This window comes from Anser brachyrhynchus (assembly GCF_964034855.1).
Source record: "Anser brachyrhynchus genome assembly, chromosome: 34".
NCBI lineage: Eukaryota > Metazoa > Chordata > Aves > Anseriformes > Anatidae > Anser > Anser brachyrhynchus.
In genome coordinates, this window is record NC_137727.1 from 249,890 (window position 1) to 260,449 (window position 10,560).

At 57.9% G+C, this 10,560-nt stretch overlaps 3 gene segments (V, D, J or C); 1 reads left to right on the forward strand and 2 right to left on the reverse strand.

The window, feature by feature from the left end:
• Positions 1 to 2,412: 2,412 nt before the first annotated feature.
• On the reverse strand, positions 2,413 to 3,004 carry LOC308184491 (Ig heavy chain V region 914-like). The segment is given in 2 exons: positions 2,890 to 3,004; positions 2,413 to 2,783 (listed from the first exon to the last, which is right to left on the reverse strand).
• Positions 3,005 to 4,995: 1,991 nt separating this feature from the next.
• LOC308184493 (immunoglobulin heavy variable 3-23-like) lies at positions 4,996 to 10,157 on the forward strand. The segment is given in 2 exons: positions 4,996 to 5,466; positions 9,640 to 10,157.
• LOC308184469 (Ig heavy chain V region 6.96-like) lies at positions 8,146 to 8,828 on the reverse strand. The segment is given in 2 exons: positions 8,644 to 8,828; positions 8,146 to 8,537 (listed from the first exon to the last, which is right to left on the reverse strand).
• Positions 10,158 to 10,560: the final 403 nt, after the last annotated feature.

Sequence of the window (10,560 nt, forward strand, 5' to 3'; positions counted from 1 at the left end):
CAGTGGTAGTATCACAGTCTACACGCCAGCAGTGCAGGGACGCTTCACCATCTCCAGGGACAACGGGCACAGCACGCTCACCCTGCAGATGAACAGCCTCAAGGCCGAAGACACCGCCACCTACTACTGCGCGAAAAGTTCTAGCAGTAGTTGGTGTGGTGGTAGTGCTGGTGGTGTTGATGGCTGACAGTATTCACATCACCAACACCGTCATCATGACCAGCACCAGAACCAAGATCACCAGCACGACCAGCACCAGCAGCACCAGGAAGAGCAGCACGAGCAATACCATCACCACCACCACCGTAACTACCAGCTTGTTTCGCGCAGTAGTAGGTGGCGGTATCTTCGGCCTTGAGGCTGTTCATCTGCAGGGTGGCCGTGCTCTGCCCGTTGTTCCTGGAGATGGTGAAGCGTCCCTGCACCGCCGACGCGTAGTATGTGCTACCACCACTGTAAATACTCGCGACCCACTCGAGCCCCTTCCTGGGTGCCTGTCGCACCCAATCCATGCTGTAGCTGCTGAAGGTGTATCTGGAGCCCTTGCAGACCAGGGTCAGGGACCCCCCAGGATTCATGGGGCCCCCTCCGGACTCGTCCAGTGTCATGGTCGCCCGCAGCCCTGGGGGGGAAGGACAGAGAGCGGTGGGCTCAGCCGCACGGCACCCGAGTAAGGGCTCAGGTTCACCGCAGGTATTTACAAGGATGGCAGTAGCACAGGCTACGCGCCGGTGGTGCAGGGACGCTTCACCATCTCCAGGAAGTACTGGTACAGCACGGACACCCTGCAGATGAACAGCCTCAAGGCCGAAGACACCTCCACCTACTACTGCGCGAAAGGTGCTGGTAGTGGTGGTGGTGCTGAGGAGATTGCTGGTGCTGCTGGTGCTGCTGGTGCTGGTGCTGTTGGTGCTGCTGGTGATGTTGACGGTGATTCCGGTCGCCATGATGGTGTTGGTGATGTTAATCGTGTTGTTAATCGCGTCGTCGTGTAATCACCGGGATTGGCCCTCCATGGAGAGCAGCCTCGCGAGGCCTTTTCCGGGTCTCTCAGCACCTGCGGGTCCTGAGGGAGCCAACGGCCTCATCGACGGTTGGGACCGGTGGATGTCCAGCTCCAGTGTTCCTTGTCTTGGTCCTCTCCCAGCACTGGAACACCTCCCTTTCTCCAGGCTTACTCCGTGGCATTCCTGAAGGCCGGTCTTGGTGGAGAAGGCCGAGGTGAAGGAGGCATTCGGACCTCAGCCTTCTCCACACCCCGCCCCATCAGGTCCCGGCCTCCTTCAGCAGCGAGCCAACGTTCTCCTGGTCCTCCTTTTGTCACCGATGTCCTCACAGAAGACCTTCGCATCGTCCTTGTCATCCCTGACCGCTCCAGCAGGCCATTTGGGTTCCCAGCTTCATGCCGGGATGCTCAGACAACAGCTCGGTGTTCCTCCCACGTCCTTCCACCCCCTGTAGGCTGCCTTTTGTGTGCGACTTGGCCCAGGAGCTCCACGTTCCTCCGTGCGGACCTCCTGGCATCGTTGCCTGACTCCCTCTTTGCAGCGACGCACGGCTGCCAAGCTTGGAGGAGGTGACCCTCGAGGATCTCCGTCAATGAAACCAGCACCAGGAGCAGCACCAGCACCACCGTTATCTCTCGCGCAGTAGTAGGTGGCGGTGTCTTCGGCCTTGAGGCTGTTCATCTGCAGGGTGGCCGTGCTCTGCCCGTTGTTCCTGGAGATGGTGAAGCGTCCCTGCACCGCCGGCGCGTAGCTTGTGTAACCACCATCGCTGCTAATAAGCGCGATGTCTTCGAGCCCCTTCCCAGGTGCCTGTCGCACCCAGTGCATTTGGTAGCTGCTGAAGGTGAAGCCGGAGCCCTTGCAGACCAGGGTCAGGGACCCCCCAGGCTTCACGAGGCCCCCTCCGGACTCGTCCAACATCGTGGCTGCCTGCAGCCCTGGGGAGGAAGGACAGAGAGCGGTGGGCTCAGCCTGGGGGGTCCAGAGTTCTTGGCAGGGAACGGAAGGAAATAACAAGGGAACGCGATGAGCGCTCCTGAAATGGAGCAAGGAAAAAATTCAAGGAGCCCAATTAACGACCCCATTGTAGAGAATGCAATGAAAGAAGTCAAGTCAACGAAATAACTCAGGGCCATGAAGTAACTCAGTGCAATGAAATAACTCAGGGCAATGAAATGCCCCAAGGAGGAAAGCCGATGAACGCCCCTCCAGGCGCCTTCAAATGCACCCGTCCCCAGCGTCCCCACAGCACCCGGCGCCCCCTTCCCCTGCCCACCATGAGCGAAACAAGCTGGTAGTTACAGTGGTGGTGCTGACGGTATTGCTGGTGCTGCTCTTCCTGGTGCTGCTGGTCCTGGTGGTGCTGCTGATCTTGGTTCTGGTGCTGGTCATGATGATGGTGTTAGTGATGTGAATTCTGTCAGCCATCAACACCACCAGCGCTACCACCACACCAACCACTACCAGCTTCTTTCGCGCAGTAGTAGGTGGCGGTGTCTTCGGCCTTGAGGTTGTTCATCTGCAGGGTGGCCGTGCTCTGCCCGTTGTTCCTGGACATGGTGAAGCGTCCCTTCACCGCTGACGCGTAGTATGTGCTACCACCACTGCTGCTAATACTCGCGACGTATTCGAGCCCCTTCCCGGGTGCCTGTCGCACCCAATACATGCAGTAGGTGCTGAAGTCAAAGCCGGAGGCCTTGCAGACCAGGGCCAAGGACCCCCCGGGCTTCGCGAGGCCCCCTCCGGATTCGTCCAACGTCGCGGCCGCCCGCAGCCCTGGGGAGGAAGGACAGAGAGCGGTGGGCTCAGCCGCACGGCACGGGCCCCCGCACGGCCGTGGGGAGCCGGGGCCGCCGGCAGCCTCCGCGGGACCGGGCCCTACCTGGGACGGCGGCCAGGAGGAGGAGGAGGAGGGCGAAGGCGTGAGGACTCATGGTAGGCAGGGGAAGGGGGCGCCGGGTGCTGTGGGGACGCTGGGGACGGGCGCATTTGAAGGCGCCCGGAGGGGCGTTCATCACGTTTCCTACTTGGGGTATTTCCTTGCCCTGAGTTATTTCATAGTAAGGCGCCTGAGCCTTATTATCGACAGAGCCCACCGCTCTCTGTCCTTCCTCCCCAGGGCTGCGGGCGGCCGCGACGTTGGACGAGTCCGGAGGGGGCCGTGTGACTCCTGGGGTGTCCCTGACCCTGGTCTGCAAGGGCTCCGGCTTCACCTTCAGCAGCTACGCCATGGAGTGGGTGCGACAGGCACCTGGGAAGGGGCTTGAGTGGGTTGCGCTTATTACCAGCACTGGTAGTTACACAAACTACGCGCCGGCGGTGAAGGGACGCTTCACCATCTCCAGGAACAACGGGCAGAGCACGATCACCCTGCAGATGAACAGCCTCAAGGCCGAAGACACCGCCACCTACTACTGCGCGAGAGCTGCTGGTGGTTATGCTGGTGGTGCTGGTTATTGTATCGATGCTGCTCCTGGCGGTGCTGATGGCCTCGTGCAGAGAACAGGGGAGGACCTTGGACATGGATTCTGGGGTCTCCACCACCATCACCATTGCATTTTGTTTTGTTTTCTGTGCACCCTTCATCCATTGGCCAACCTCCATCACCCTCTGACCCCCCCCCAGCCCATCCATCAGGACGGTCTCCATCAGGGTCCTGGGCCCTCGATGGCCCAGACCTGCCCAAGCCCAGGGCGACATCCATCAGCCTGAGGGCTTCGTGGGTAAAAAGCCTCAGGAGCAACGACCCCAGAGCCCAGCGCCGAGTGAGAAGAGCTGCGAGTGGAGAACCTGCTGGTGGCCGGGGTGAGTTGTGTCGGGGCCTTTCCCTGGGCCATGAACAATGCCAGCAGCACCAGCAGCACCGTCAATCTGAGCAGCATGACCCCAGCTAGCACTACTATCACGTTTCACGCAGTAGTAGGTGGCGGTGTCTTCGGCCTTGAGGCTGTTCATCTGCAGGGTGGCCGTGCTCTGCCTGTTGTTCCTGGAGAGGGTGAAGCGTCCCTGCACCGCCGGCGCGTAGGATGTGCCACTACCATCCTTGCTAATATCTGCGACGTATTCAAGCCCCTCCCCAGGCGCCTGTCGCACCCAAACCACGAGGTAGCTGCTGAAGGTGAAGCCGGAGATGTTTGGGACTACCCCCGGACTGCAGCGAGGTCTGCTTTACCCACACTATTGGAACATTTTGCTCCAAAAATTAAAGGATTTTCCCATTCGTGGCCACCCTTGCCCCAAATAGAAGGACGCGTTGCCTCTTATGCTTACTCTTGACCTCAGTATGGGCATGCTTTTGCCCTCTCATGGCAATTTTTGCCCCAAATACAGAGGTGTTTGGCTCTATATGCCCTCTTTGCCCCAAAAATGAGCACCTGGCTCATTTTCAGGGGCACTGTGGCCCCACGGTGGGGGTCCCTTGCCCTTTATGGATGTTTTTCGATGCAAATAATACACATTTCCTACTTTTTGACACCAATTTGAATGAAATTGGGGTGTTGATTATTATTCTTGCCATTTACACATCTATCATATAGAAATTTTTCCTCCTTTTTCCATTTATTACAGAATACAAGAGTATTTTTACCACTTTGGGGCCAGCTGAGTGCAGAATGTGGGAATGTCATCCCACTTCTGGACTAAAAACCCCCAATTTGAGAAATTTTTGCCAAGACCTTCAGCGCTGCCCACCCAAGCATAGCCAGGCAGATGTTTGTGTGGGGGCTATTTCTGGGCAGAAAACGAGTTATTTTGGTACCGCCTAAAACCTCAGCAGCTGGAGCAGCCCCGAAACACGGCCGCTTTCTGTTTCCTGTGTCCATTTTAGAGAGATTGCAATTAAATTACTCAGAATGCATATTAAGTAATCCATCCCATTAAATAATTCCGTGTCATAAGTGATCAGGGGTCACGATGAAATAACTCAAAGCACCCCATGAATTAGTGCATGGTAGAGAATTAAATGAAATGACAAAGAAACACAACAAATGCTTGTCAAAGATCAAAATAAAATAATTCCATGTCTTATTAATTAGGGCATAGCAGAAAATGCAACAAATCTCAAGTTTGTTGAGTGGTTTCTACTCAGCAAAGAAACACGATGAGTCCTGCTCAAGGATCGCCATGAAATAATTCAGTGCATGCAATTAATGAGTGCGTGGCAGGGAATGCAATGACATAACGAGGAAACTCGATGAGTGCTCCTGAAATGGAACAAGGAAAAAATTTAACGAGCCCAATTAATGAGCCCATCGTAGAGAATGTAATGAAGTAACTCAGTGCAATGAAATAACTCAGGGCAATGAAATACCCCAAGGAGGGAACGCGATGAACGCCCCTCCGGGCACCTTCAAATGTACCCGTCCCCAGCGTCCCCACAGCACCCGGCGCCCCCTTCCCCTACCCACCATGAGTCCTCACGCCTTCGCCCTCCTCCTCCTCCTCCTGGCCGCCGTCCCAGGTAGGGCCCGGTCCCGCGGAGGCTGCCGGCGGCCCCGGCTCCCCACGGCCATGCGGGGGCCCGTGCCGTGCGGCTGAGCCCACCGCTCTCTGTCCTTCCTCCCCAGGGCTGCGGGCGGCCGCGACGTTGGACGAGTCCGGAGGGGGCCTCGCGAAGCCCGGGGGGTCCCTGGCCCTGTTCTGCAAAGGCTCCGGCTTTGACTTCAGCACCTACAACATGCAGTGGGTGCGACAGGCGTCTGGGAAGGGGCTCGAGTTTGTCGCGAGCATCACCGACGGTAGTTATAGCACATATTACTCGCCAGCAGTGCAGGGACGCTTCACCATCTCCAGGGACAACGGGCACAGCACGCTCACCCTGCAGATGAACAGCCTCAAGGCCGAAGACACCGCCACCTACTACTGCGCGAAAGAAGATGGTGGTAGTGGTTACGCTTATGGTGCTAGGATTGGTGGTGGTGCTGCTGCTGCTGGCATTGTTCATGGCCCAGGGAAAGGCCCCAACACAACTCACCCTAGCAACCAGCAGCAGCAGCACCATCAATATCTTCAGCAGTACCAACACCAGTGTAAGCACTTTTTGCGTGCCCCTTCCCAGGCGCCTGTCCCAACCAAAACATGTCGTAGTCGCTGAAGGTGAAGCCAGAGCCCTTGCAGACCAGGGTCAGGGACCCCCCGGGCTTCACGAGGCCCACTCTGCACTCAGAGAACCCGAGCACCGTGCTTGGTGCCACCCAGCACCTCCACATCTCCCTTCCCAGCCAACTCCTGCTGCCGTGTGCCCATCCGGCACCACATCTCATCTCCTCAGAGCTCACTGCAGTCCCTGGATAGTCCCAAACATCTCCGGCTTCACCTTCAGCAGCTACACCATGATGTGGGTGCGACAGGCACCAGGGAAGGGGCTCGAGTACGTCGCGAGTATTAGCGACAGTGGTAGTGGCACATTCTACACGCCGGCGGTGCAGGGACGCTTCACCATCTCCAGGAACGACGGGCAGAGCACGCTCACCCTGCAGATGAACAGCCTCAAGGCCGAAGACACCGCCACCTACTACTGCGCGAAAGCTGCTGGTACTGGTAGTGGTGCTGGTGAGAGCGATGGTGCTGCTGGTGCTGGAGCTGCTGGTGACATTGGTTGTGGAACTGCTCATGAATACGGTGTTGGTGATGGTCTTTGTGATGTTCATGATGGTGTTGGTGATGTAAATACTGTCAGCCATCAACACCACCAGCACTATCACCACTCCAACCACTACCACCATGCTCTCTCGCATCATCATGCTTAGCATCGTCATCTCACAGTATCACAGATTTCTAGGTTGGAAGAGACCTCAAGATCATCGAGTCCAACCTCCGACCTAACACTAAGTACTCCACTAAACCATATCCCTAAGCTCTACATCTAAACGTCTTTTAAAGACCTCCAGGGATGGTGACTCCACCACCTCCCTGGGCAGCCCGTTCCAATGCTTAATAACCCTTTCGGTAAAGAAGTACTTCCTAACATCCAACCTAAAACTCCCCTGTCGCAACTTTTGCCCATTCCCCCTCGTCCTGTCACCAGGCACGTAGGAGAACAGACCAACCTCCACCTCTTTACAGCCTCCTTTAAGGTAACTGTAGAGGGCGATAAGGTCGCCCCTGAGCCTCCTCTTCTCCAGGCTGAACAAGCCCAGCTCCCTCAGCCGCTCCTCGTAAGACTTGTTCTCCAGACCCCTCACCAGCTTGGTCGCCCTTCTCTGGACTCTCTCGAGCACCTCCACGTCCTTCTTGTAGCGAGGGGCCCAAAACTGAACACAGTACTCGAGGTGCGGCCTCACCAGAGCCGAGGACAGGGGCACAATCACTTCCCTAGGCCTGCTGGCCACGCTGCCTCTTATGCAGGCCAGGATGCTGTTGGCCTTCTTGGCCACCTGGGCACACCGCTGGCTCATATTCAGCTGACTATCAACCAATACTCCCAGGTCCCTCTCGGCCAGGCAGCTTTCCAGCCACTCATCTCCCAGCCTGTAGCTCTGCTTGGGGTTGTTGCGCCCCAGGTGCAGGACCTGGCACTTGGCCTTGTTGAACTTCATACAGTTGACCTCAGCCCATTGCTCCAGCCTATCCAGATCCTCCTGCAGAGCCTTCCTGCCCTCGAGCAGATTGACACACGCACTTAGCTTGGTGTCATCTGCAAACTTACTGAGGGTGCACTGGACGCCCTCATCCAGATCATCGATAAAGATATTAAAGAGGACCGGCCCCAGTACCGAGCTCTGGGGGACACCACTAGTGACCGGCCTCCAACCAGATTTGACTCCATTCACCACAACTCTCTGAGCCCGGCTATCCAGCCAGTTTCTAACCCAGCGAAGCGTACGCCAGTCCAAGCCCCGAGCAGCCAGTTTCTTGAGGAGAATGCTGTGGGGAACTGTCAAAAGCCTTACTGAGGTCAAGCTAAACCACATCCACAGCCTTTCCCTCATCCACCAAGCGCGTCACTTGGTCATAGAAGGAGATCAGGTTCGTCAAGCAGGACCTGCCTTTCACAAACCCATGCTGACTGGGCCTGATCGCCTGCTTGCCCTGCAAGTGCCGCGTGATGACCCTCAAGATAATCTGCTCCATGAGCTTTCCTGGCACTGAGGTCAAACTGACAGGTCTATAGTTCCCCGGGTCTGCCCTGCGGCCCTTCTTATAGATGAACTCCACTAACTCCTTCATCAGCATCACCGTCACCACCACCACCAGCAGTAGCAGCACCACCAGGAGCACGAGCATCTCTCGCGCAGTAGTAGGTGGCGGTGTCTTCGGCCTTGAGGCTGTTCATCTGCAGGGTGAGCGTGCTCTGCCCGTTGTTCCTGGAGATGGTGAAGCGTCCCTTCACCGCCGACGCGTAGACTGTGGTACTACCAGTGTTGTCAATACTTGCGACGTATTCAAGCGCCTTCCCGGGCGCCTGTCGCACCCAGTGCATTTGGTAGCTGCTGAAGGTGTATCCGGAGCCCTTGCAGAACAGGGCCAGGGACCCCCCAGGCTTCACGAGGCCCCCTCCGGACTCATCCAACGTCGCGGCCGCCCGCAGCCCTGGGGAGGAAGGACAGAGAGCGGTGGGCTCAGCCGCACGGCACGGGCCCCCGCACGGCCGTGGGGAGCCGGGGCCGCCGGCAGACTCTGCGGGACCGGGCCCTACCTGGGACGGCGGTCAGGAGGAGGAGGAGGAGGGCGAAGCCGTGAGGATGGTGGGCAGGGGAAGGGGGCGCCGGGTGCTGTGGGGCTGCTGGGGATGGGCGCATTTGAAGGTTCCTGGAGGGGCGTTCATCGCGTTTCCTCCTTGAGTTATTTCATTGCTCTGAGTTATTTCATAATAGCTCAAGTGAGCCCACCGCTCTCTGTCCTTCCTCCCCAGGGCTGCGGGCAGCCGAGACATTGGACGAGTCCGGAGGGGGCCTCGTGAAGCCCGGGGGGTCCCTGACCCTGGTCTGCAAGGGCTCCGGATACACCTTCAGCAGCTACCACATGTATTGGGTGCGACAGGCACCTGGGAAGGGACTCGAGTGGGTCACTACTATTAGCAGCCCCACTGGTAGTAACACAGCCTACGCGCCGGCGGTGCAGGGACGCTTCACCATCTCCAGGAACAACGGGCAGAGCACGCTCACCCTGCAGATGAACAGCCTCAAGGCCGAAGACACCGCCACCTACTACTGCGCGAAACAAGCTGGTAGTTACAGTGGTGGTGGTGATGGTATTGCTCGTGCTGCTCTTCCTGGTGCTGCTGGTGCTGGTCGTGCTGGTGATCTTGGTTCTGGTGCTGGTCATGATGATGGTGTTGGTGATGTGAATACTGTCAGCCATCAACACCACGAGCACTACCACCACACCAACCACTACCAGCTTCTTTCGCGCAGTAGTAGGTGGCGGTGTCTTCGGCCTTGAGGCTGTTCATCTGCAGGGTGGCCGTGCTCTGCCCATTGTTCCTGGAGATGGTGAAGTGTCCCTGCACCGCCGGCGCATAGTCTGTGTCACTACCATCCTTGCTAATTTTTGTGAAGTTTTCGAGCCCCTTCCCGGGTGCCTGTCGCACCCATGCCATATGGTAGCTGCTGAAGCTGAAGCCGGAGCCCTTGCAGACCAGGGTCAGGGACCCCCCAGGCTGAGCCCACCGCTCTCTGTCCTTCCTCCCCAGGGCTGCGGGCGGCCGCGATGTTGGACGAGTCCGGAGGGGGCCTCGTGAAGCCCGGGGGGTCCTTGGCCCTGTTCTGCAAGGGCTCCGGCTTCACCTTCAGCAGCTTCACCATGGGATGGATGCGACAGGTGCCCGGGAAGGGGCTGGAATACGTCGCTAGTATTAACAGCGGTGGTAGTAGCACATACTACGCGCCAGCGGTGAAGGGACGCTTCACCATCTCCAGGAACAACGGGCAGAGCACGCTCACCCTGCAGATGACCAGCCTCAAGGCCGAAGACACCGCCACCTACTACTGCGCGAAAAGTGCTTGTAGTGGTGGTAGTTGGGGTTATGCTTATGCGACTGATGGTGCTGCTGGTGCTGCTGGCATTGTCCATAACTCAGGGAAAGGCCCCGACACAACTCACCCCGGCCACCAGCAGGTTCTCCACCCGCACCTCTTCTCACTCGGCGCTGGGCTCTGGGGTCGTCGCTCCTGAGGCTTTCCACCCCTGAAGCCCTCAGGCTCACAGATGTCGCCCCGGGCTTTGGCATGGCTGGGCCATCGAGGGCCCAGGATCCTGCTGGAGACCCTCCTGATGGATGGGCGGGGGGGGGCAGAAGGTGATGGAGGTTGGCCAATGGATGAAGGGTGGTCAGAAAACAAAACAAAATGAAGTGGTGATGGTGGTGGAGACCCCAGAATCCATGTCCAAGGTCCTCCACTGTTCTCTGCACGAGGCCATCAGCACCGCCACACGCAGCATCGATACAATAACCAGCACCACCAGCATAACCACCAGTACTTTTCGCGCAGTAGTAGGTGGCGGTGTCTTCGGCCTTGAGGCTGTTCATCTGCAGGGTGGCCGTGCTCTGCCCGTTGTTCCTGGAGATGGTGAAGCGTCCCTGCGCCGCCGGCGCGTAGTATGTGCTACTACC